Below are 26,901 nucleotides of genomic sequence, written 5' to 3' on the forward strand. Positions count from 1 at the left end.
CAAAAAAAAATATTCTTGGTTCTCAGGCACCGCTGCCCGCATCATCATTAAGTCTGCCGCACGTTTCATTTTTATTTTCCTTTTAAGAAAAGAATCCTTAAATATTCCGCGTCTCAAACACACGACCCCAAAAGTGAAATGCTACAATACTTAACATGCAGTTACTTCCCTTTTCATGCGCACTGCTTTACTGCGGATCTCGTCTGTTTTCATGGTTATGGTCATGACGGCAATAGGAGTTTGAATGCTTGTTTTGCTGTTTGCAAATTTGGTAAAAAAACCACATTACATTTGTGACAAAACATCACCAGACATGATGATTTACAAATTCAATGGTATTTGTGTACTGTATGCGGGACAATCATACACAGAGATTAAGATTTCAATTACATGTGTATTTGTCTCGTAAAATAAGCAGGAAATGCTAATTTATATACCCTGTCTATAAAGCGATTCAGAATGAAGCACATCACCAGTCCATACACAGTCCCTAGATCTACATTTGCATTAAAAACGTGTTTATCTTCCTCACACAAAAAATTACATTGTATCCCTTTTAAACCGAATAGATTATAACAATAATTAATCTTGGACAATACAAATTTGAAATTTGAGATAAAACATCACTAGACATGATGATTTACCGTTTAAACTGTATTTCCTGTTCTGACTGGCATTGTTTTATATGCAGAGATTAAGATTACTGTGTGAACTAGTCTCGCAAACTAAGCCGGAAGTAGCAATCAGCTGTACACACGTTTCTCGGAATCTACCGCTGATTCGGTCAAAAATTACCCAATAATATAACTTTAAAGAAGTTTGATACAATGAGCGGAAGATTTGTGTCTGAAACTATTATTTTATCAGGAATGATTTATACCAATATCATGTTAGTTGCAGCTTTACCTTTTACAAGTGAAATAAATTAATAACCATAAGCGCAGGAATTTGGTTCAGCTGATCGCCATAGCTGGATATGTTTTCATATGGAAGCATTTGACCAATCACTGTCGATGCTCCTGCGGCCGTGATTGCGAAAACTTTATGTTGACATATAATAGACAAACCACAACAAATATGACCTTCAGCGATTCAGTGTATTGCATTTATGATATATATATCCATTCTCTATCCACTAAGTTCATGTCAAGGCGTCAATAGCGGTAATATGGCCGTGGTTGCTGTAAATAACGGTGAGTTGTGAGATCTTCTGATCACTTCACATACTCACATCTGCGAAATGAATTGAAACAATATTGAATAAAATGTTGAATAAAATTAATTAAATAGATTACAAATATAAATCCAGAAATATTATGAACTATTTTTACAACAAGACAGCGTAATTACATGATTAATTTGCGTACTTCAGCACTGATTTGCCCCCCCCCCCCCCCCTCCTTCACACACACACACAGGAATACGATTTATGGATTGGATTCTTACTAGTTTACACACAACAACAAAAAGCTGCACGCCCGCACAGTATTTTTCAAAAGCTATTGCCTGAGAACCAATTCCTTTTTGTTTCAACCTAATATAAAATGTACATGAGTAATGGCACGATGAAGCCTAGAATCAAAGGCTGATAAAGGCATAGTAATGCAAAAATAAATAATGGTGAATGTAATACTGAAATTGGTGAAGCAAAAGGCAAGATAGCTAATACATATGTGAGCTAATACTGGATGGTACTGAAAATAGGTATGGTAGAAGACTTGGGGTAATGATGCTAAAAATGTAAATTGTAGTTACTACAATGCTACAGACATCAAGGTAATAACTAAAATGTTGTATTAGGTTCCACATGACTAGTAGATTGTTGTTAGTCCTATAAGAGTACACTAGGTCAGTTTACACATTGCCAGCTGTGCTTTATTTGAGAGTATCGATAGCCTGAAGTGCGAATCTACGTATTGAAACAGTTTGAAGACCAGCTCCCTGAGGTCTTGATGAGATGGTCTTCCACATGGGCACTGGCCGCTGAAGATGCAGCTCCTATACAGAATGAATGCCATGTAAAGGCTTGCGAATTAAGTCCGGAGGGATGCAATGTAATGGCTAGCCAGGATAAAAATTTGGTCCTATTAACTGGTACAGACTTCAAGTCCATGAATAATGGGTCTGCTACACTAGCACCATGTACGTGCCTGATCTTCATAAGCTGTTGCATACAGAGGAAAGGACACACATAAGCTTGTGTAGCAAAGAGTCGAATGTCAACTCCTTTCCGAAATGGATCTGATTTTGAGGCTTTCAGTTGCAATGTAAAACACTTCTGAGTAGTGTCCAAAATTATAGCACTCAAGCACAAGAGTCACTTCTGGGTCAAAGGTTTGAGAGCATGTGAACTAACCTCATTTAGAAAGGCGAAAAAAGCCAAGGCACACATAGTTTCGATCAACAGATTCATTAAGGTCCCAAGAGACCTCTACTGAGTGTTGAAACAAGCTTGCACAAAACATGTTAGGTAATTGGTAGTTATTAGAAGCAGCTTTCCACGTTAGAGTACACATAAGCGACATTATTTGTAAACACTTTGATCTGCCCTTATTGATAATGTGGATAGAGGCGAGATTGTTGCAGTGAAACAAAATTTTCTTCTTGGACCAAGAATGGCCCCACAGCACAGCTGCAATGACTATAGGATAAAGCTCCATGGACCCTTTGCTTAGGCTATCAGTTAGATTGTCTGTCCACTTTTTGGGCAAACCATGCACCATTGTAGCAGCCGCCGAATCCCACTGAAGACGCAGCATCGGTGTATAACTCTATAGAATCTGCAGAAGTGGTGAAGTCATCATGGAAGAATGAGATTCCATTCCAATGGCAAATGAACAGTTCCCACATGGCTAAATCTTGTCTGCAGGCTTTTGACAGTGTGACATGATGGTAAAGTTTCTTAACTGATTTGGACATTTCGATGAGATAGGATATGAAAGATCTGCCAGGGACGATAACTCTGCAGGCATTGTTTAGTCAGCCAAGAAAAGGCAAAAGTTCTCTCTTCGTACAGGATTTCTTGCATTTGAAAGTACTGAGGAGATTGGCTATACGAGATAGCTTGTCTTCTGGAAGTCGTACTGTCATTGTTCAAAATGATACCCAGGTACTCGACTTCTGTCGTGGCTCCCACGGTCTTATGAGAAGCTAGGAATACCCAAAGCTTGAAAAACTCCGATAGGAGTTTGTTTGGTCGCTGTGGCATCGAATGATGGAGAGTCGATTGTGAGGATATCATCTTGTAAGTGACAGATGAAATGAATGTTGTGGTTGGTTTGTAGAAGCCAACAGATGGCGGAAAACAGATTGTCGAAGATTACAGGGCTTGATTAACAACCTAAGAAGAGACAAGTGTAAAAGTAGTACTTCTCTGCCCACCTGAATCCGAAGAACTGACAATAGTCTGAATTGAGAGGAACTTGATTAAAGGCATCAGAAATGTATACTTTACACATCCAAGTACCGATACCTGAAGATTTGAGTTGAAGTCAGTTGTTGAATGAATGGGCTTTTTTTGCACAGGGAAAGAATGTGTCTTGCAAAGCAATTGAGGCATAGGTGGAATATGGGCAGTTTACACGATCGCAGCCGTAGTCATTTATATTATTGCACAGTTCACCTCCTTCGTGGGGCACTCTAGGACAACCTCGAGTGTCATTACCACTCTGCTTTTTTTGGAATGGGTTGCCATGGTTGCTGGGTAACAGAACGTTGTGCTGAGCTTCTACAGTGCCTGGCAATGTTAGGATACATTTCTGTTTGATGAGAAAGACTGTTACATACACCACAGACTTTGGCTTTTACAAATTGTCCAAATGTTTTGATCTGTCACACTCCAATCAATAGGTTCATCAATCTCAATGTCCATCAAGCTGCCTGCACAATTCGGCATCTCTGCCACAGAAATGTCACGAAAAATGTGAAAAGCCTCCAGGAATTCCCTCAATGTTAACTGTCTGGTGAGACGGCTGTCTTCTTTGAGATGGAAAACTTGACAATTGAATTCGGCAGTACGTGGCCCTACAAATTCTTGATTGGGTAGTAACAGTAATGCCAAGTTATCATAATTACCTTCCAGTATTTTCTTTTTGGGGGCTGGTGAAACTGTATGAATAAATAGGAGAGAATCAGATGGGACCTCTCTCTTGTTTACATGTGGTTGAGGAACAGATGTCCAAGTAGAAGTTGGGACATTCTGCAGGACTGTGTGATTTCTTGTGTCTTGAACAGAAGTAATGTCTCTGTCTCTGAGGTATACCACAATTCTTGTTGTTCATTTTGCAGGTCGGCAACTGTAGGTTGTGATGACATCAGTGGCGAGAGATCTAATCTGTTCTCTTGAGATGACACATTATTCAAGACGGAAGGCTGCTGTCTGTTAATTAGCTGCAGATCTTCAACATCAGCCATGGAGCTGGTTACTGCATCCAAAGATGACCCATGCCTAGGATGGCGACTGACCTCTCTCTCATCGTGATTGTCATTTTGGTCATTTTCGCTGTCTTGTGACGTCACATTTGCTGATAGCTGGCTTCGGCGTTTTGGGTTTTCCTGATACAAATGAAGACTCATACATCGTGTCCAGGACAATGACACGCCCCATGTAGTTAGTTTGGATCGATACTGTGAATTTGTAAATACAGATCTGTGTCCTGGCGTGCAGATCGACGAGTCTGTCGAATTGCCCCTTCCACTGACGATTGCAGGTCATTTGGTGCGACTTCTCGGTTGATGGATTTTTGCCATGTTTTGCGGGCTTTGATTTGATTAATATTTCTAGGGGGCTCAATCCAAACTGACGACTTCTTCAACATTTCAACATCTGACACTTGTCAGGGGGGTACTCAAAGTATGTGACCTAGACTACCAGTTGTCGGACTTCCATTTTTGTGGAAGCCTCAGTGGCTGAGTGGGTTAGATCGTTGACTTTGTGTGCTGGCGATTAGGTGCCTCACCCTGGCAGGTGTGGGTTCGAATCCTGGACAGGACTCAACCCAAAAAAGTACTAGAATCTGTACTTTACTAAGGAAGTGTTATCCTAAATATAACATTAGTTACATTTCAACATCTGTCAGCAATGTCGAGAAAGTTGTCTTCTTTGAATTTATAACTAAACATCACAATGTGTATTCATAAATATTCTAATATGTCAGATTATGTAGTGTTTGAATGGCATTTAGAAGTGATACACATAAAGAAGAGAATTTATTATGTCAACTTCTTTATTGTGAAGTTAGTTGTTCTTACAGGAAAGTACATATGTTCTCTGCTTCATAGCATTAATTCCCCTGATGAGGATGTAAGTATATACTCTGAAATGTTGTGTTCCTAATAACAATTGAGTGAGTGAATATGGTTTTACGCCGCTTTTAGCAATATTCCAGCAATATCACGGCGGGGGACACCAGAAATGGGCTTCACACATTGTACCCATGTCGGGGAGTGGAACCCAGGTCTTCAGCGTGACGAGCAAACGCTTTAACCACTAGGCTACTGGACCGCCCCCCTAATAACAAAGAAGTTGACTTATTTCCTTATACCTTTATGTGTCTTGAGATTCAGTCCACAGTATCACCTGCTTGTCCATTTTGAGGGGGAGCAATTATTTTGATCTTGTTGTGCACATTTTTTGTTTGATATTTGTCGTATATTCTATAGGGCTTTACCAAGCATACCCAAAACCAGTAATTATAGTTGTATGTGCTTTTGTAGCATTTTTTATACTATTTATGTATAAATTTAGAACTTCACCTTCAAAGTGACATTGACTTTCAATTGTACCTCCTCGCAGGTATAAATAATCATTGATTTTAGGCAAACCTTTAATAATGGTTCATATAGAAAAGGTATTTGCAAACGGTGATTTGTATGTGTTGTATAAATTTATTATTAATGAAATTAACAATGGGAATAAAGAAATGCACATTTTGACAAAATGGGGGGTGGAATAACATATCAATTTTTTTTAAAATCATTTAAAGTTATGTTGAATATGAACATTGTCATCTCATCACAAGACATGTCGGCTCATTTTGAGATATCAAATTGCTTGGTTGATAATACTAATAATTCATACCAGTTTATTTTCCAACAATTTGAAAATGAAAATAGAGCAAAATTTACCATATTTTGGCTTATTTTTACTGATAACTCAATTTGTGAGAGGCTATAATTATAAAAATAACAATGATTCAAGTCTACTATGTGTAAACATCACATAAATGATCAAAATAAGGACTCAATGCATAATGAAAGAAGACTCAAGTTGCCAGTAAACTCAAACGATGTTTACTTGTTCACATCAAAACCATAACTGACAACACAACGGTATTACTATGATGACATCATCACAACACTCACACAAATGTTAACATTGTTAACATTGCGTTCTATTTATAGAAATACTTCCGGGTTTAGAGTTACCTCCCTTACATCATTCCTCCTTCTCAGATACAATCATACCTACTAAGAAATTAGACATTGATTAAACAGATGATAATAAAGTATACGGAACCAAATTAAAAACTTCACAAGCCTAAAATTTTAACATTTTGACCAGTTATCATTGTGGGCCCTTATTGTGTATTTAAACAGTAATGGCCACGTATTGTCTTCAGTTAACACCCATTTTTGTGCAGGTGAATCGATCAAAATCATGTGCACAGCACTATAGTGGCAAAAGTGTTTTTTCACGTGAAACTGATCACATGGCCATAATACGTACTGCACATGTTTTCAGCCATACTTGTTAGCAGTCATTTACAAAAAAAGAAAAACACAAGAAAACAAAAGTCTTTACGGCCATTTGTCATGCCACGCCTTTCAAATGTGCATATGAACGTGCCATTGGCATGTTGCAGACGGGAATGACCGTAGCTGAAGTCGCAAGGACGATGGGTTGTAGTAGACGGACTGTTTATGATTTACAGACGCATCTACAGCAAACGAGTACCAGCGCTGATCGCCCTCGGCCAGGTCGACAATGTGTGACGTCACATGCAGAGGATCGTCAGATTGTCTTACGTCACCTCCGAGACCGATTTTTGACGGCTACATCAACGGCTCACCTTCAAGCACGACGGCCATACTGCGGGCCGATTCTGACTCAATTACGCAGACGTCAACATCAATTGTGGGCATTTTCACTTGAAATACAGTCGATGTAAACATGATGGTCACTCTGCCACTTTGGGGCTGGTGAATCCGATTGGAATGTCTCTGGCAATTGTCTGTTGAATTGTCACTTGCTTGGAACACATCATCAAGTCCCCCAACACAATGTCACTTGCACCTCCTGGAATGTTGATGCTGCCTGTAGAGTTGTCAATGTCAGGAGAATCTGAAGATTGATAGTCAGTGTCCACATTCACAACAGTCTCTAGCACTATCACTGCCACTACTACTTGTAGTCAAGTGGTCTGGTCTCTCAAAATGTCTTTTCAGCTTTTGGTGATTGATGACATGTGAGCGTCCATTTCCTTCGCAGGGGTGAATATGGTAAGTATTTTCACGGATTTGGCTATCAACGCGGGAAGGCCCTTCCCATCTTTCTGAGATGAGTTTCCGAGATGTTCCGCGCACTCGCTGAGGATGATATAGCCACACTTTTTCACTTTCTTTGAATGGAGTAAACCTGGTATGTTGGTTCTTTTCACACCTCTGCTCTTGCTCTTTCAAAATCTTCTCTCTCACAGTCTTCTGCAAATCCACTAATTCACTCAGTTTGGCTGATGAATCAGTCACCGGTTTCTGATTTCCAACGTCTGTTTTGTCTCTAGGGGATTGGCCAAACACATTCTTGAATGGGGTCTCTTCTGTAACCTTATTTGTTGATGTGCGAATAGCTGACAATGCTGACGGTAACTTCTCATCCCAATCCTTTTGGTCATGAGTTTCTATTAGAAGAGCTAGTCTTACAGCTAGAGTTCTATTCATTCTTTCAACCTGTCCATTGCACTGTGGGTTGTATGGAGAGGTTCTTGTTCTTTTAATGCCCAGCTTGCTGCACAACTCTTGGAGAAGTTTAGCTTCAAAGTTCCGACCTTGGTCAGAGTGTAGTCCCTTTGGCAGTCCATAGCCGCACACAATTTTGCTACATATAATTGTAGCAGTTGTTTCAGCCGACTGATCAGGTACCGCAAATGCCTCTACCCATTTGCTGAAAGGATCACACAGCACAAACAAGTATCGATTACCCCTTTGTGTTGTTGGAAGTGGGCCAGCAAAGTCCATGTTCAACCACAAGAATGGTTGATCTGGGATAATCGTCTTCCCCTCAGGTGTTCGGTCTGGCAGTGAAGGATTTTTCCTCTTTAGGCAAGTAACACAGGACAAGCACCACTCTGTTACATCACGTCGCCATCCAAACCAGAAGAATTTCTTCTGCACAGCAGCAATAGTCTTATCAATTCCAAAATGGCCATTTCCATCATGAAGAGCCCTTAAAATCCTCTCTGCTGCTGATTGAGTGCAAATCACTCTTTTCACACTGTCAGTGGTTTTCAGCACAAGCACATTGTTAATAAAGCATCATTAATTAACCATCACTCTTAATGAAGCTCTTCACATCTCGCTTGATATCGCTTGGTCTCTTGTGATCAGTTACCCACTGTCGCAGTACTGTGATATCTGCATCTGTCTGTTGCATGTGAATCAGTTCCTCCATTGAGAATAAACTTGGTATGGTGATTGCGTCCACTTGAGGTGCCCTTGACAGTGCATCCGGAACTTGTGTATTCTTGCCTGGTCGATGTTGGATCGTAAAATAAAAATTCTCCAGAGCAACCCTCCACCTTGCAAGTTTACCTCTTGGCTCCTTCAGAGTGAGAAGATATGTCAGTGGCTTGTGGTCTGTTATAACTGTAAACTGGTTTCCCTCAAGGTAAACAGCAAACTTGTCCAGCGCCCATACAATGGCAAGACACTCTTTCTCTGTAGCGGAATAATTCTTTTCAGCTCCCGTCAGTGCTCTTGACGGATACTCTGTCACCCTCCCATCTTGCGTAAGTATGGCCCCTAAGCCAACATCACTCGCATCAGTCTCAACCACAAACTTCTTGGTAAAATCAGGATAAGCCAAAATAGGAGCTGACAACAGTTTCTCTTTTAGGTTCAGAAAAGATGACTCACATTCACTTGTCCACTTAAATACAATGGTTTTTTTGTGTCAAATCTGTCAGAGGCTTCACAATGTCAGCAAATCCATGAATGAATCTTCTATAGTATGATACCATACCGACAAACCTCCTCACTTCAGCTGCACTTCCAGGTCTTGGAAACTGTCTGATAGCATTAACCTTGCCAGGGTGAGGGTTAACACCTTCTGTGTTAATAATGTGTCCAAGGTATTTAACTTCTGTTCTTGCAAATGCACACTTTTTGGGGTTCAATTTCAGTCCAGCATCTCTAATTCTTTTGAAAACAAGGTTCAAATGTTCCACATGTTCATCCAAGCTTCGCGAATACACAATCACATCGTCAAGATAGATCAGCAAAATCTCCCAATTGAGGTCACCAAAAACAGTCATCATGAGACATTGAAAAGTCGCGGGTGCACCTTTTAGACCAAAAGGCATAACATTGAACTAAAATAGTCCTTTGTGACAGGTAAATGCAGTCTTCACTTTGTCTTCTTCTTTTATAGGCTCCTGGTAGTAAGTTTTGTTCATGTCCAAGGTTGAGAAGATTCGAGCTTGTCAAAGGGCCGCCAGACTGTCATCAATCCTAGTAAAAGGAAAACTGTCACTGATAGTCCAATCATTGGTAGATCTGAAGTCCACACAATACCTTGTCGTTAAATCAGATTTCCTTGCTAGAACAAGAGGACTAGACCATGGACTCTTACTTGGCCTGATGATCCCCCGTAAGCCATCATCCACAAACTCAGAAATCTTTTCCAACGCATCATGTGACACTCGACGAGGTTTATGAGATAAAGGTGCTGCATTTCCAGTTGATATTGAATGTTCGATCACGGTTGTGTTGCCTATTTCACCTTCCATTGAAAACACGTCGCCATTATCTTGTATTACCTTGTAGATGCGCTTTTTGTCATTTTCAGCTACATGAGAATTATTTGACAATGTTCGAACCATCTCGTCAACCTTCATACTCCTGTTTGCCTCGTTGTCGCTGTTGATTTGAAGACTTGCAATAACAGGTGAATCATCAGAAGTGGGTGAAAATGTTGCAACCATCGATCCATCAGTTAACTCAGTTGTGGTATTGTAGGGGTTGGTAAGGTGAAGTAGCACTTTGTTGTTGTTTTGCACTGTATCGAGTACTGGACCACACCCTATTAAAAAACATTCACATCCAAAAATGCCTGCTGATTCTAGCACACCTGTTATACCTGGTGAGACCGAGGATGAAACAGTTTCATGTACAATATTCATACTTCTGGGTGGCACTTTAACTGAATGTTCCACGTACACATGACACACACACTGACTGTTGGTGAAATATGTGACACTGAAGCATGAGTATTACTGTTCTTCTGAGAAACATGCGATGAATCATACAGAATGTCAATTCCCATACTAAATGTCATATCCAGTTGTGAGAATAAGTCCATCCCAATTATAGCTGGATACATTGAATCCTTTACCAGAGTGAAACGGTGTTATTGAATATTCTGTTTTCCCACCTTGCATGATGTAACTATGTCCCTTGCAGTTCATATATCAGCCCCTGACACAGTATGAGGTACTACTAATGGAGGAAGTCTCTTACCTCTAGCTCGTCCTGCTACATCTTCTGTTACAATGCTAATTTCCGCTCCACAGTCAATAAGCCATTTCAATTTGTATCCCCCTAATTCACCTTCAACTTCATATGTCGCCGATACCTTGGTTGCCAGAGAGTCTCGGCTATCCTCCCTAGCAACATCTAGTTTTCCTGACCTCTTCTGCCTGACACTGAAAATCTAGCTCTACAGTCCCTTGCCATATGACCCATTCTTCCACACCTGTCACACTTGCTGTTAAATCCTCTCCTCCCTTCCTGCTGATAGCAATGACGTGCAAAATGTCCCAGCTGATTACAGTTGTAGCATCTATCATTCCTTGGATTATTTCTTGAAACTGCTGCCACTGAAGCTGATAATTGTTCTTGATTAACAGTTAGTTCTGAGATCTTCTTAGCTAATTCCAACAAAATAGCATTTTGTCCCTCACTAACATTATTCCCATCTGATTGAATCATGTTGATGCAAGCGGTTTCCCTCTCTACTTGTTCTGCTTTCCTAACCAGTCTCACCCCAGGTGTCAGTGCTCTCCTGTAATGAGCAATCTGCAGCACTGACCGTGATGCATCATCGGTAACATCGTGAAATGCCTTGGCAACTAGATCCGTGATGGAATATTTGAGTTTCACAGCCGTTTCTCCCTTCCTCTGCTTCCTATCTGACAATTCTTCTTGAAAAGTCACTGATGATCTCGCCAATCTGAAGCGCTCCACCAATGCTAATTTAACTGATGCATACCTTCACCGTTGATCTGCCGATAGTGTGGTGAAAAACTCTTCAATGACAAATGAAAGCAAGCAACCTTCTTCTCGTTTTCCATGATGTCTTTCACAATGAACAAACTTTCCAGCTGGCTAAAATGACTATCAATATCTCCAGAATCACACACGTCCCACTGCGATACTCCGGGCATAGCCATTTCCAAGTGAAAATATCCGTTAGTTCACCGCTGCCACCAATGAAAGAAGACTCAAGTCGCCGGTAAACTCAAACGATGTTTACTTGTTCAGATCAAAACCATAACTGACAACACAACGGTATTACTATGACATCATCACAACACTCACACAACCATTCCAAACTACTTTAACATTGCGTTCTATTAATATACTCAGTAACAAAAGTTTAGCAACACCGTATTTGAATACACAAAATAAGAAAACTCAACAGAGAAATGGGTTTTTTATTATCTTGACCATTGCGTTGTTCAATGTGACATTCATTAATGTTCGACACAGTTGTGACAGCAATAGGAGAGATTAGGAAAAGTCACTCAAAGGACATGCGGGTTTGTTGACCATTTTCACACATGACTGTTGCTATCCCTCAGTAGCGAGTGTGACGCCCACCGGCCTGTTGTACCGCCACACAACGTTTACGCATTCCTCTAATGAGCTTCCTGATCTCACCAAGAGTGATGGTTGCCCATACTTGTTGGAGGTCAAGGCCAAGGTCACGAATGTTGTTGACGTTAGGATGGTTCCTTCTTAAACGTCTCCCAAGGATATCCAAGGCGTGTTCAATGGGAGCAAGATCTGGAGATCTAGCCGGCCAATCGAGGACGTCAACATTGTGTTGTTGCAACAGATTTTGAGTCAGTCGAGCTGTGTGGGGGCGCGCATTGTCTTGTTGGAAGATGTGTCCAGGGTGAGCTCTCATGAACGGTAGAACCACTGGCGTTATCACCTGATCGCAGTACCGCTGGGCAGTCAGAGTGTTGTTCAGCACAATCAGGTCTGTTTTCCCACCCCAGTGGATTCCTCCCACAACCATTACACTTCCTCCACCATATCGATCATGATGAATGACGTTATTAGGGTCAAATCTCTCTCTACGTCGTCGCCGTACGCGGGCTCTTCCATCCGGTAACCGAAGGCTGAAGCGTGATTCATCTGTGAATAACACTTGTCTCCATTGTGCATGGCGCCATCTTTGGTGGATCCGTGTCCATGCGACTCGGTCTTGGATGTGACGTGGCGTTAAGGGGATGCGTCAAAGTAGACGTCAAACCCGCAAACCGGCTGAATGGAGGCGATTACGGACAAGCTGTGCATGTACACGTGTTCCAGTTGAGCAATGAAGTGCTTGAGCAAGTTCTGGTGCACTGTTTAGTCGATAACGTCGTGATGACGTCACAATGTAGCGATCTTCCCTCGCTGTGGTTTTACGGGGTCTACCGCTGCGGGCTCGATCTTTCACGGTCCCAGTCTGTGCAACACGTGTCTGTAGACGGGTAATGGTGCTGTAATACACATTAAAGTGTCTCCCAACTTGTCTCAAGCTCATCCCTGCCCTTAACATGCCAATGGCTTCATGTCTGGCATTTTGAGGCATTCCTCTGCGTCGACCCATAATTTAAATCGTGTAGCGTCCAGTGTTTTCCTTTCAACAATGAGTGCCACTAACGTTTCATCGAGGTTTTAAAGCGATTCATGTGACGAGATTCACGGGAGTCCCGATATGAAAAAATTATGTGCAATGTACGTTAAATGAAGATGTCACTAAAAATCAGTGTAACTTTGTGTGTTGGTGCGATATGTTCTCTCCGTGAAGTCAGTGCATTAGTCCGTTTCTGACATTTTCTCATTTTCAAATAATGCTCAATATTTGGGTGTTGCTAAACTTTTGTTACTGAGTATAGAAATGCTTCCGAGTTTACAGCTACCTCCCTTACATCATTACTATACCTTTTTAGGGGACATTATTTGATTTTCCTTATTTGTACAAAAGAAAAGTGCATTTTGACCCCAAAACAGTATCTGCCACCAAAACATTTGACCACACCAATCATTTTCTAGTCTGCTGGATACAAAAACATAAGGAAAACCTAAGTTTGCTTTATTCTACTCTAAGGAGGGGTATGTCGGTAGTTTGGGTCTGACCACTCCTCTATTAGGATGTGTTGACTCTAGCACATGCAGGAATAAAATGAGTTTTTTCATGCACGAGAGCGCTTCAACCGTCAATTTGGTTAAAAAATACCTAAAAATAAAACTCCAAAGAATTTTGAAGCAATGCAATAGTATTTGAAACTATTATTTTATTAGAAATATTATCTTTCAATATCGAGGTATTTTAGTCGCAGCTTTTACAATATAAAAATGAAAGGATATGATAACCATAAGCATAGAACAACTGGATACTTTTTACAAATGGAAAAATGTTATCAGTCACTTTTGAGGCCTCTGTGTTCTTGCTTCAGCAACTCAATGAAAACAAGTGTATAGTCCACGAAGTCATCTATATCCCCTGCCCAATTTCATGCGTTATGGTCCAAAACCAGGTAACTGACCCAACATTTCTCTTAGCCCATGTCAAAATAGCTGCAATTGAAATTCTAAAATAAACATTTCTAAAACTGCTTAATACCAAATGGCACCAGTTATATAGTAATTTCATCAGTGCTTCATGACACTGTTCAATCTTGTTCTGTTCTGTGACATTATCTGGATAATGTAACTCATTGGATTCAGTTATTAATTCTCATATGTATTATATTTAACATTATCGCCTTTAAGATCATCACTCATTTTATACTTTTCTCATCACTTTGGGGGCTCTCGGTTTTACATTGGGCTTTGCAAGTCAATCATTCTGTAAACTATCATTATATGGCTTGCGGCCCCCAAAGTATTTTCACTCATCCCCGCAGGATATCACCCTTTCCACTGACCCGCAGGGTCTCTAAATTACATTGCCCACAGGGCAAACTTTCTTATCTGGTATAACCTTTTTAGATCTACCTGCAGGGTTCTAAATCATTTTCATAAATATTTCAAATTTACTTATGCAACCCGCAGGGCTGCCTTTTCATACTACTTACCCGCAGGGTACATTACCTTTCCAACACCGAGTCAGCCCCTGAATCTTATGCCATGTCTTGTATATAAGAAACATTTGATCGTACTCAATTGTTGTCACTGCACAAAGTGCTTTATATATAGACATGCAATGTTTGGCAAGTAAATATTTCTGGAAATGATGCCCAGTCATACAAATTTCTAAAACTCATAAATAGCAAAAGGCAAAAATTCAGCATGTGTCTGACAGATGTGGAAAATTCCATCCGGAATCGAACCTACCCTTATTGTTTTCTGGCGCTTGTGAAGAGCAACCTCCTTGTGGTGAGTGCTGGGTAACGCTAATCACTCTTCCCCCATGTGGACCCGGGGTAGAATTTGTCCACAGTACCCCATTGCTGGTCGTCAAAGGCGACCAAATTGGGCAACTTGTTTGCCGTGGGTTGCAACCCTGTGTCGGTGGAGGACAGGATTCTGGTGGTTGAGGGCACTGGAGCCAGGAACCGGTGTTCCTTTGCCCAACACACCACTTTGACCCTTACTTCACCAAGATGGGTGGTAGAATGGGCCCGATTCTATCAATTGGCTGGTCACACCATGTCTTGTGAATGCAACATGTTCATATTATAATTTTTCGATTGATGTGAATGTTGGGTATGAATGTTATACATATAAATTCTTTGTTATCAACTTGCCTAGAGTCCCATGCCAGAAGGCGGTGGCTCATGGGCCAATCTGGTACTTTCGACCTCTGAGTTCTGTATGTCTTCAATATCTTGTCATGGGCAGAACCAGCCTGGCATTTTATTTGATAGACAAATACAGCTATTCATGTTGTTTTTACTCGAGTATACCACCTCTGTGTCCCTGATGTTTGCATCTTGGAGATCCGGTGCAGGTAAACATCGCTCTTTATGGCACTCAATGGTGGGTGGCGAGCAGGGGTGCTGAATAAATTAATTTCATCATGGCTTACAATAAATCTGGTTTGAATCGCTATGACAAGAAAAGACATCCGGAAGCTGAGAATTTCTCATCTGATGAAGATGTTTCTATTCCACCAAATTCAAATTCTTGGGCTTGGTTTCTTGTAGTGGAAGCACGAAATGAACAACCGTTAAAAATAAATCCTTTTGCCATATGTAAAGCCATTGAAGGTATTTGCAGTGAGGTGAAGAATGTTTCACAGCTCTGGAGCAGCTCTCTTTTGGTAGAGTGTGCATGGAGACAGCAGGCTATTAATCTTTCAAAATGTACCATCTTTGCAAACACTCAAGTTGTTGTCTCCGAACACCAATCTTTAAATTCAAGTCGGGGAATCATCCGCGATAGAGCACGTTGTCTGGCAGAAATGTCTGAAGAAGACATTCTAGAAGAACTAAAAGGACAAAGTGTCACGTCAGTGAAACGTTTCACTAGAAAAGATGGAGAGAAAATTGTTCCAACAAATATGTATTTGTTCACTTTTTCTCTTTCAACCATTCCCCATTCTATAAAGGCAGGCTATTTTAACATTGGAGTGGAGGAGTATGTCCCCAATCCACTCCGGTGTTACAAATGTCAAAGATTTGGACACGGCTCCAAATCATGCGATCGTCCTACTGTTTGTCACCGTTGTGGTAGCAAATCATGATGGTTCGGATTGTACAGCAGACCTCAAATGTATTAATTGTGTGGGTTAACATGTAGCATCATCCAAATCATGTCCTTTTTGGAAATGTGAAAAAGATATTTTGACTATCAAATGTCAAAATAACATTTTATACCTTGATGCTAAAAAACTCTTTGATAGCCTGACACCTTCATCAAAACACTCTTATGCTGCTGGTGCTGCTGCTACGGTCTCTCGCCCTTCAACCAGTAGCTCCATAGAATGTCAGACTGACTTGACTTGGACATACTCTGAACATCCGGTGCCTATGACTACAACATCCGAGAGTCAGACAAATCATTCCGTCAGTTCATGTGATATATCTTCAGCATCTCAAATTGTGGCTCAGGCTGTGGCCCCATCTACACCAACTACTGAAATTACAGCTTCTGTAATGTCAGCTACAAACAAACCATCAACAGAAATGGAAAAAAAATTACAATTATAACAAAGATCCTCTGTAGATCTCACTGAAACATCTGTAGATGTTCATAACTTTTTCGAGCCTCTTGAGATGGATGTTACCCCATCTTCACACCACAACAGTAGTGGTGACTCATCTTCACGTTCACGTGAGAGATCTCCTATAGAACCACCATGAATCATTCGAATCTAATTCAATGGAATGCAGAGGACTTAGGCACCATTTTAATGAACTGCAGTTATTAACAACGGATATTTGTCCATCAGCAATTTGTTTACAAGAGACGTACCTAAAAAATACAGATAAATTTGATTTAAGGCAGTATAGTTCCTATCATTCCTTCTCTCCTCCAGGAGATAAAGCTACTGGAGGTGCTTCTGTTTTGGTGCGGTGGGGCGCTGTTCACAGTCCTGTTCCGCTTGACACAAATCTGCAAGCAGTTGCAGTTAGACTTACACTGCATATTACCTTCACACTTTGCTCCTTATACCTTCCACCTTCCTCCAGTATTCAGCGGAACGACCTTCAAAAACTATACAACCAACTCCCAAAGCCCTGTATCATCATTGGTGATTTAAATGGGCATAATCCTTTATGGGGAAGTTCTATCATTAATCAAAAGGGAAAAGTGATTGAGGATTTTGTTTCCGATAATGATCTATGCATCTTTAATGGTGACTCGGATACTTATTTACACCCTGCCACATCATTAGATCTGTCTTTGACAGATTCAGTTTTGTTAAATGAATTCTCATGGTCAGTCAACAATGACCTATGTGGAAGTGACCATTTCCCCACTGTGCTTAAACCAATTCATCCCACCTTCACCTCGATGGAATTTTATAAAGGCTGATTGGCTTTTATTTCAATCTTTATGCAAAGATAAATTACAACCTGAATCTTTACAGAATGTTATTGACCCAATTCAGTTGTTCTCAGATCAACTGAATGCAATTGCTGATGAATCCATTCCTAAGTCCTCTGTCAACCCACGTGTTAGTAAACCATGGTTTGATGATAATTGCAAACAAGCTAGGAAATGTCGAAAGAAGGCGGAGAAATACTTCTGTAAACATCCTACTGTCCATAACCTAAACAATGTCAAAATTTCAAATGCCAAGGCAAGACGTCTATTCAAACAAAATAAACGTCAATCATGGAAGACTTATGTCTCAAGAATAAACTCTCGTACTCCTATGTCCAAGGTTTGGAACATGATTAAAAAGATCAAAGGCAAGGGATCATATTCTACAGTTAACCATCTATAAGATGGCGATACTTTACTCACTGATAAATCTGATATTGCCAATAGACTTGGGAAGACATTATTTCAACATTCATCATCATCTAATTATGTTCCTGAACTTAAAAAATATCAGCTCCAACAGGAAAAGAAAAAGATTAATTTTACATCTGATAATGGTGAAGATTACAATGAGGTATTTTCACTACATGAGCTATATACTGCCTTAGGGCAAGCTCATGAAACAGCAGCAGGCGCTGATAATATTCATTATCAGCTTCTAAAACACTTTCCTGAATCATGTCTTGAAACTATGTTGAATATATTCGATGACATTTGGACATCAGGGAACTTTCCACCTTCATGGCATAATGCAATTGTTGTTCCCATAGCCAAACCTGGACGGGACCATTCTGATCCATCAAATTACCGACCTATATCTCTCACTAGCTGTGTTTGTAAAACTATGGTTAATAATCGATTAGTATGGTACTGAGGAACAAAAAATCTTATAACCAATATACAATGTGGTTTCTGGAAAAACAGAAGTACTATCGATCATTTGGTGCGTTTAGAATCGTTTATTAATAAATTAATAATTCCATTGTAAATAAACCACATGCTCTATCGATCTTTTTCGACTTAGAAAAAGCTTACGATACAACATGGAAACATGATATTTTAAAAGATCTTCATGATTTTGGATTAAGAGGCCGTCTGCCTCATTTTATATCCCAGTTTTTAACAGACAGTCAATTTCAAGTCTGAGTGGGTACAACCCTGTCTGATCATTATAATCAGGATCAGGGTGTCCCACAAGGCAGTATTTTGTCTGTCGCTTTATTCAGTATAAAAATTGACGGTTTGTCATAAGTTATAAATGATTCAGTTGATGCATCACTTTTTGTGGATGATTTTAATATATCTTGTCATGGTAAAAATATGCACACAATAGAAAGGGAATTAAAATTATGTCTCAATAAAATTCACAAGTGGTGTCTAGAGAACGGGTTTAAATTTTCCAAATCAAAAACTAACTGCATACATTTTTGCAGGAAATATAAACCGCATAAGGACCCTGAGCTATTTTTAAATGGCACCCCTATCAAAGTGGTGAAGGAGGCAAAGTTCTTGGGACTTATTTTTGATAACCATTTAACTTTCCTCCCACATATTAAATACCTAAAACAGGGTTCCCCTAGACTCCAATATCTGAGAGTCACCTTGACTCAGCCTATGAATTTTTGGGAGTCAAAAATATTTTTTGAGAGTCAAATGTTTTATTGAATGATTAATGAAATTTAAAGTGTTCACTGTTAATGTTACACTTAAAGTTAAGTATCTTTTAAATATAATATGTCTTTAGTTTAAGTTAACAAGTGCTAATTAATGTTCTAAGCTGATTGTACAACAGAGAAATAAAGGATATATGAATGAAAAACAAAGTTTGTTATTTTTTCACAATCTTTAATTACTTCACAGCTCACGAAACAATTTACAGTGGCACTAATACAGGATGAATAAATAACATCAGTCTCAACTGTGAGACATAATTTTTAATCATGGATGGATATTAAAATACATTTCATGTCAGATTATAATTTAATACCACTAACTCATTTACATGTTTTATCTAGTTATCTTGTATTATCTATCAACAGTGAAGTTGAACTGAAGAATTGTGAACACTCGTTATATTTTCTGGTTGAATACAGTTTATTAGCAACAACAAACACGCCCAAAGCTTTACATTTCGTATATACCATATTTATTCGTGTATAATACGCACCCCTAATTATGGGCAATTAAATCTTGAAAAAAATATCTCTTGTGTATAATACGCACAGACTTTTCTTCAGTCTCATTTCAGGCTGTCATGGTCCGTCATCGGAAAAAGCATAACAAATCTGAATTGAATTACGCAAGTTAATCCTGTTGTTGCACTATCTGGTAATAAAAATGTGTTCTCTGTATATCTGACCTTATGTTTGTCATCTATTTTATTAATTTTATTTAAAATTTCGTTCAATAATGTTTACCTAAATTTCGGCAAAAACATGTGTCCCTCCGATACTTACAACTTCCGTTTACCCCGTTCCATAGCTTCCGCTTAACCACATACTGTGACCGCGGCAAATCACATTATTCACTGCAACAATGATAATATTTTCTTCTGTTTCATTTTTTACGAGTCTACACATCCAGATAAACATGTGAGAAAGTGAGAAAATATGCCGAAACGTGAAAAACTTTGTCAATTGGCGGAGTTTTCCTTTGTTTACATCACATGATGTCATCGAAACCACACGGAGTGTGAGAGTTACGTTCACTTATATATATTTTGTCGTGTACCTCACAGTCGCACAGTTTTAGTAGCATATCTATATAATTATGCAAAACAATATGTAAAGCCCCCGGCTGTTCTGATTTTAGCGTTTGTTTTAAAACGAGAGAAAAGTCTGGTCATGTGACAGGCTATGCAAATTAGCCCATGGCAGTGGTGTTATGCGAAGTTATGTTACTTCTAAAAACAACGATTAATTAAAAACTAGACATAAATTTTAAGATGACGTTGCAATATATTGTCTTCAGAAAATGTTTATAAATTAAGTTCAGGTGAGTGGTTGTAATATTTTCATTCCAAAGCTGGTAAACAACAACATAGATATTTTGAAACTGCGTCAGTCATTATTTCTGGATGTATTTTTCCTTAATTGACAGTCATATACGCAAGAATTCTGCGTCAGGGGAAACCCTGCCTAAAAGCTAAATGTCTGAAGGCACTCGACTTATTGAAAGTAGTTTCAAATTTAAAGTGGGGAGGGGATCAAACAACCCTCTCACACTTATATAGATCACTGATCCGTACAAAACTTGATTATATACATCATCAGGGCCTGAGGCTTTGCCTTGGAGCCTTTAGAACGTCTCCCATTCACAGTCTATATATAGAAGCAGATGAGCCTTCTCTTAAACAACCCCGTCTAAAATTATCTTTACAATACATCACAAAATTATACTCTAGTCAGTCAAATCTAGCTTTTGAATGCATATTCAATCCTCTCCACGAAGATCTCTACAATAAGAAATTATCACTCGCTCCACCCCTCAGAATCAGAATAAAATCTGCAATATCAGCTTCTAATATTAAACTCCAAGATACTCAATATGATAGCTCCTACTCAACTTTTCTCATCACCTCCTTGGCAAATGGTCAAGCCAAAGGTAGACCTTACATTAACAAAACTAAAGAAATCAGATACTAACCAATTAATTTACCAACAAGAATACCATCAATTAAGAAAAACTTACGACACTTATAAATCTATATTTACAGATGGATCGAAGGATGGTGGCGCAATTGCTAGTGCCACTGTCATTGGATCCAGAACAATATCTTCACGATTACCTGATAATAGTTAAATCTTAACAGCAGAAGCGCATGCAATTTTAACAGATCTAAAATATGTCAAGAACCAATCAAAATATAAACAATTCATTATTTTTTCAGACTCACTCTCGTGCCTTCAGGCTATCAAATATATGTCTTGTAAACATCCATTTTTAATTGAAATTCTTGATCTAGCTACTGGCCAATATGACATCGTCTTTTGTTGGTTACCAAGCCATGTTGGAATTGTTGGTAGCACAATGGCTGAGGCTGCTGCTAAGGCAGCACTCAAAAAATCTGCAACACCACTTCTTTTACCCTATAGTGATTATAAACCTGTTATTAGATGTTTCATCAAAGATCTAATGCAGAAGAAGTGGGACACCCAAGTGGGTATAAATAAATTACATGCATTAAAAGCATATATCGGTTATACCTTCTTGGGTTGTCAGTCCAGATTTGAAGAGGTCATTTTAAGACGATGTCGTATTGGCCATTCACGTTATACTCATGAATATATTTTCAAAGGTGAGGACCCTCCATTCTGCATCCCTTGTGATGAACGAATCACAGTCAAGCATGTCCTGCTTGACTGTTCATTTTTCCATCACAAGGGATAAGTATTTCAAAGTTTCAGCTATGAAGGACCTTTTACACAGTTAAGTACTCATTTTCTTCTTGATTTTTTAAAGGAAATTGAATTAATTCATAAATTTTGATTGTTATGTTTTGTAAATAAATACATTCATTTTATAATTGGTTGAATAAATCAATAACTGAGATTGTTAGTGGCTATATCCTTGAAGGGGGTTAAAGTAGTGTAAAATTATTGTACCCCTGAGAGGGTATGTAAGACCACGTCTTTCAAAGTATATTTATTTCAGCCACGTTTTTATTCGTAGTATATATGTTCGTTTAACTTTGGCTAAACTTGTCAATAATCGCCAACAGCTGAAGCGATGATGTAAATCTGGCTGGGGTCCATGCAGGTAGCAAAAGTACCTAGTGTGTGATCTACCTTCAGTTGTTGGCGATCAATAGCCCGTTTTTATCATGTTTTGTGCATTGTTCATCTTTTTATTGTTCCATGCTAGTTTTATATTCATATCTGTGATATCCTAGTTTGTTTTACTGTCCTTCATTGACAGGTTTTTATAATGTCAAAATGTCTTTATTTTTATGCATAAATTGATCTTGTCAGAGTCGTCACTATATGTCTGAAATATTGCCGATGTGACGATAAATCTTAACTCACTCAATCACTTATTGTTTTCTTAGTCCAACTTGTTGCCATGGAAACGTTAAAAAGTAAAAATTTCTAAAAGTGCTAAATATCAAATGGCACCAGTTCAGTATGTGCCTGGTAGACATGCAAAGTTTTGTAAGAAAGTATTTAACAGTTTTTGAGTAACGCTCCGGAAACAAACACCACCCTTATAGAACCATGTTCAACTTGTTGCCATGGTAACAAAAAATCAAAACTTCCAAAATCCCTAAGTAGCAAAAGGCACCAGTTCAGCATGAATCTGATAGACATCCAAAGTTTTATAGAGAAATATTAACAGTTTCTGAGTTATGCTCCGGAATCGATTTTGGGACGCACGCACGGACGGACGGACGGAACCCATTTCTATATGACCTGCCAACTTCATTGGGGCGGAGGATAATAAGCATTTTTCTGGTTGAATAAGACTCTTAAACGTTCTGTACAAGTCATATCTTGAACTGTTTTCTAGAGTGGAATGCCATTCCTGATAAAACATATTTATAGATTGTTCACGAAATTGTTTCAAAAAGAGTTTAACATCACCAAATGTTTGGTTTAACGGCTGAGCAATAGCAATAAATACATTTAAACTCAACTTCCTGTGGCTCTGCGCTCATGAGCGGTCGGTAAAAAATAGCTCTCCCGTAATCCAGTGAAATCCTAAGAAAATGTCTGGTAATAAGAAAGGAAATAAAACTAAACAGGATACAGGAGCTCAATCGAAAGGTTTAGATGACTTTATCGTGACCAGAGCAAGGGCCAGTGCGGAAAATACGGAGAAAACATCGACCCCAGCAAGCCCGACCACCATGACACAATGACACACGACGTGACTGTGAGTAGTGTTGACATGAAGAATTTCATAAAAGATGCACTTAAAGCTCAAACTGAAGAAATAATGGTTGAAATAAACATTATTAAACATGACATTAAGGAGCTTGACAAAAAAACCGGTGAAATTCTAGAGGCGGTTGACTTTAACGCCGAACAAATTAAAGAAAATAAAACTGAAATTGAAAAGTTGAAAAGCAAACTCTCACAAATGAAGAAGGAATTTGAACACAAACTACTGGTACAAGAGATGTAGTGGCAAAAAAACCAACTTGCTTCCTTACGGTATAGCAGATGAAAAAGATGCGGAGGGGGCAACTAAAGAGCTCTTCACACATATTGGGGTCAACGAGGCCGACAAAATCCTGTTCGCTAACGTGCATCGATTACCTCGAACAAGTACCGATCCGAATAAGTTTAGACCCGATATGCCGAAGCCTATCGTCGTCAAATTTGTTATTGCATCTGATAGGCAAAGGGTATATACACAGCAGCGTTGAAAAGTGGTCAAGTGTTGAGGTCAATAAAGGCCAGTATTCGCACAGACCTGCCAGTCATCATTAAAAAGCTGAGGGGAAAGATGGCAAACCGAGCATTCGAACTCAGGAAATCACACAAAGTGCAGACACGAATCTTAGAGAGGGGAATGGATTTGACTCTGCAGTACCGACGTTCTTCCGCAGATGCCTGGACAACTATCGGATTAGAGGACAACATCAGCTAAAGCGATTATTCAGTTCCGAGACAAACCGGACGATTAGTTTGTGCCCAAATAGTGCAGAAGACACGCTGAACTGTCATATGTTAAAACTTACATGATATGGGTAATATGTTTATTATGAAACAAAAGTACTGTTAGTACGCTTTGAAATCGTCGTCAATATTTGATGTACATCTGACTGTCAAGATCTTCAGGGCGAGCCTCGATGCAACAACATGAACTGAGCATGTTGATAAACAATAACACATGAGATACTATTTATAGGCATATACCGGATGTTATTATCCGAAACTGCACAGCCGTAAGCGTTATCCTTTCTGTGTGTTGACTTACCTACGTGTATGGTTATTAACTAAACAATAATGTGAACTTTACATGCTATAGTTGAGTTAATGATACATTACTCAATATAGATATACTAGAAAATATAAATACAAACTTATAGCATGTTGATGTTGTGACATGTGCAATGTCGGTATATTGATCTGCGTCACACATGCACGTGGGTAAGCTCGACCAGTTGGAAGCGGATCTTATATGAATTTAGTTGGCTTTGAAGCTGTTCTAATGGTGTATTTGTGTGTTCAAACAGTTTCCTTACAGTAACATCTCTATGCAACAATATGAACAGAGTATGTTGATAAACAATAACACGTGCGATACCATTTATAGGCTGACCGAGCACGGAGCTCATATACCGGATGTTATTATCCGAAACTGCACAGCCATAAGTGTTATCTTTTCTGTGTGTTGACTTACCTACGTGTATGGTTATTAACTAAACAATAATGTGAACTTTACATGCTATAGTCGAGTTAATGATACATTACTCAATATAGATATACTAGAAAATATATACAAACTTATAGCATGTTGAAGTTGTGACATGTCCAATGTCGGTATATTGATCTGCGTCACACATGCAAGTGGGTAAGCTCGACCAGTTGGAAGTACATCTTATTTGAATTTAGTTGGCTTTGTAGGGAAATCAAAATTTGACCACAAAATATTTAATTTTAGTTTCATATTATTTGGCTTAACCCTATATTCAGCATTGTTCTGATGATAAGTTAATAATTAAATTTTCGTTGTGTTCATGGAAATTCCTGCATTCTGATTAGCTGAATTGGTCACGTGTTATTGCATTCATTTCCCAATGAATGTAAAAACTTAAGTCACGCCCACCGCTGCGCACTACTTTTATTACTGTGGAATGTCGGGGAATCCCAATATTACAGTCGAGGGAATTCCCTTTCTGCTCACGTGTATCGTCATGCACAGGACATTTAGCGACTTTTTTATGCATAATCATTGTCCAAACTACCCTTTGAAACCGAAGGCCGAGAATGAATGAAACAGCAAACGTACAGGCTCGCTCGCCAGTTTTTTTCCCCGCTCGCCTCGGTTCAACATTCATGTCTTCGCGTTTCATTTCTAACTAGCATTTCTCCAACTGTTTTACCGTAATCAGAGAAGTAATGTTTGAATCACGCAGTAAATGACCAGGTTATATGAAACAGCCGCATTCTCTCGGACATATTTCTTCCGGTTCGTTACAGTCTGACTGTTGCAAGTCTTTTCGCCTCTTGCCTTAATTGACAGGTCAAATGAACATTGTTTTAATCCCACTTTCCGTTGATTGGCTACTGACTGTGTAGGCGTGTCAAGTTATGTGCATAAATTAAACGATCACCTGATTCATGTCACGCCACTGTATGTATTCCTACACCTGGAATTTTCATCAATGCCGTCATTTTTGTCTGTTTTGATACATACAACTGCTTTGGGTTAAACTATTGTAGATAAAACATGTTTTACGTTGTCGAATTTAATTATAAGCATTGACTGTGTATTTTTTTCTGTTCATTGAGGTATGAATCGAAAAACCGATGTGCAAACTTTTGTAAGAATCTGCTATGCGGATTCATACAGTTTGCACATCGGTTTTTCGATTCATACCTCAGTGAACCGAAAAAAATACACAGTCAATCCTTAAATAACATAAGGCCAGAGAGGAATTTGTGTATCTCTTTGTTCTTGTATTGAATTCATGTCCTCTATGCTAATATAGAGCCTGATAATTTGTAATACATAATTTATCTTGTAGATCGACAACACAGATATAATGAAACGTTACATAACATTTAAATATATGATATGGGTCTGTTTCAGATCACTCTAAAGGCTACCAGTATTGGTTATACTTTAGATGTGCACTTTTGAGCAATAATTTAAATTGTCACTGAGAACGGGAGGGGACCTCTTTGTCCACTATGGAACACCAGTATTTATTTATATTTCTTTGTTCATCTCTCTCTTTTTTTATTCTCCAAAAAAAATGTTCCCTGTAATTTATGGAAATCAAGTACCCGTTGTAGTTCATTATATTACTTTACAACTTGTAATAGTAGATTATGGCTAATATTAAAAAAATAAAAGTGATTTCGGCTAATTGCAGCGGCTTAGCAGATAAAAATAAGAGAAAGGAAGTACTGAATATTTGAAGAAAAAGAAAGGTATCTCTTGTTTGCCTACAAGACATTCACATTTCAAAAAGTGAGGTTACTCTTACGAGGAATGAATGGGGTCCACAAAGCATAATTGCACCATATAAATCCAATGCTAGAGGAGTTGCGATAATGTTTAATAATAATGTAGACATAACAATTCATAGCACTAAAATAGATGAAAATGGCAATTATATAATAGCTGATATAACTCTAGAAGGTACAAGAATAACATTAACTAATCTCTATGGACCTAATAGCGATGACCCTGATTTTTATAAAAATCTATTTGATGATATTGATAACTTCGAAAATGATT

General features: G+C 38.9%; 1 protein-coding gene across 2 annotated transcripts in view; it reads right to left on the reverse strand.

Moving 5' to 3' along the window:
- LOC139464624 (zinc finger C2HC domain-containing protein 1B-like) overlaps positions 1-26,901 on the reverse strand; it is a 213,324-nt gene that overhangs the window by 164,512 nt on the left and 21,911 nt on the right. The window lies entirely within an intron of this gene.

This window comes from Haliotis cracherodii, unplaced genomic scaffold (assembly GCF_022045235.1).
Source record: "Haliotis cracherodii isolate W230 unplaced genomic scaffold, xgHalCrac1.p SCAF_1, whole genome shotgun sequence".
NCBI lineage: Eukaryota > Metazoa > Mollusca > Gastropoda > Lepetellida > Haliotidae > Haliotis > Haliotis cracherodii.